Below are 1,128 nucleotides of genomic sequence, written 5' to 3' on the forward strand. Positions count from 1 at the left end.
ATTGTTTATTATATAAGCTTATTTTAAGATGTTTGGTGTTACAAAATATGCACTTGAATTAAAAACAGGCGATTTGTGTGAAATTAATGAAAAAAAAATGTTCTGAGACTTATTTGACAGATGGCTTTAAGTGTGAGAAAATATTTCCCTCAATAACTATGTTAACTTGAATTTTTCACTTTAAGAAAACAGTTTAATCACAGGATGGGTGTGATCTAATGGAGTATGCAGTGGTCCTATGTTTCAAACAGTGATGTTTGTGGATACTCTGCAACATAAGAGCAATAAAATTGTTACTCTGTTAATTCTTGTTTTAATACTTCCTAGAATGAACACAATGTTCCAATTGATCGTAAGCATTCTTATTACTTTAGAAACGAATTTTCTGAATTTTGTTAGGATGTCTTTCTATTATATTTTCCTGTGTTGAGGGGGGTATCTTTCTAGCACTACAAAGTACAGAATACAGTGATTACTGGTACACTTGGAAATCTAGGAAATTTCAGTATTCATGTTACATGCCTAATTTTCATCAACATTTACCTTAATTATACGGTTACACTTTTTGCTTTATTTGAACTGTGTACTACATGTTAAAAAGATTTTGTTTGGTCATAGTAACAAAAGCATTTCATTTTGTTAGTTCATATGTCCCATACGGAACTGAAATTATCAAGTTGTGGTGTGCGTACTGTAAGACCTTTGGTACACACACCATCAGATTATTTGACTTGTCGCTCTAACGAAGTACGCGAGTGTCAGCAATATGTCTCGTGGTCTTATCGTAGCGTGTTTATCTTATGCCGTTAGGTCAGACGACAGAAATGCCACTTGCACGCTTAGAGTAGCAGATTGACGGTGACCAACTTTAAACAGAACTTGATTAATTTTCACACACAATTATTAAAATAATAACAAGCATAAACATTATGTAACTTGATTCTGGATGCTATTTACAATTGAGAATCTGAAGTTCCTTTGGTCTTGGTACATTAATCTTATTCCCACATATCTCTGATACTTGACAAAGTGTCTATACATTTATCTTCATGGCTATGTACAGGAATATGATAATCTTATTACGTGCAGACTGAAACTTGACTATAGACTGGTGCAGACTGACTAATC

This window comes from Schistocerca serialis, chromosome 5, assembly GCF_023864345.2.
Source record: "Schistocerca serialis cubense isolate TAMUIC-IGC-003099 chromosome 5, iqSchSeri2.2, whole genome shotgun sequence".
NCBI lineage: Eukaryota > Metazoa > Arthropoda > Insecta > Orthoptera > Acrididae > Schistocerca > Schistocerca serialis.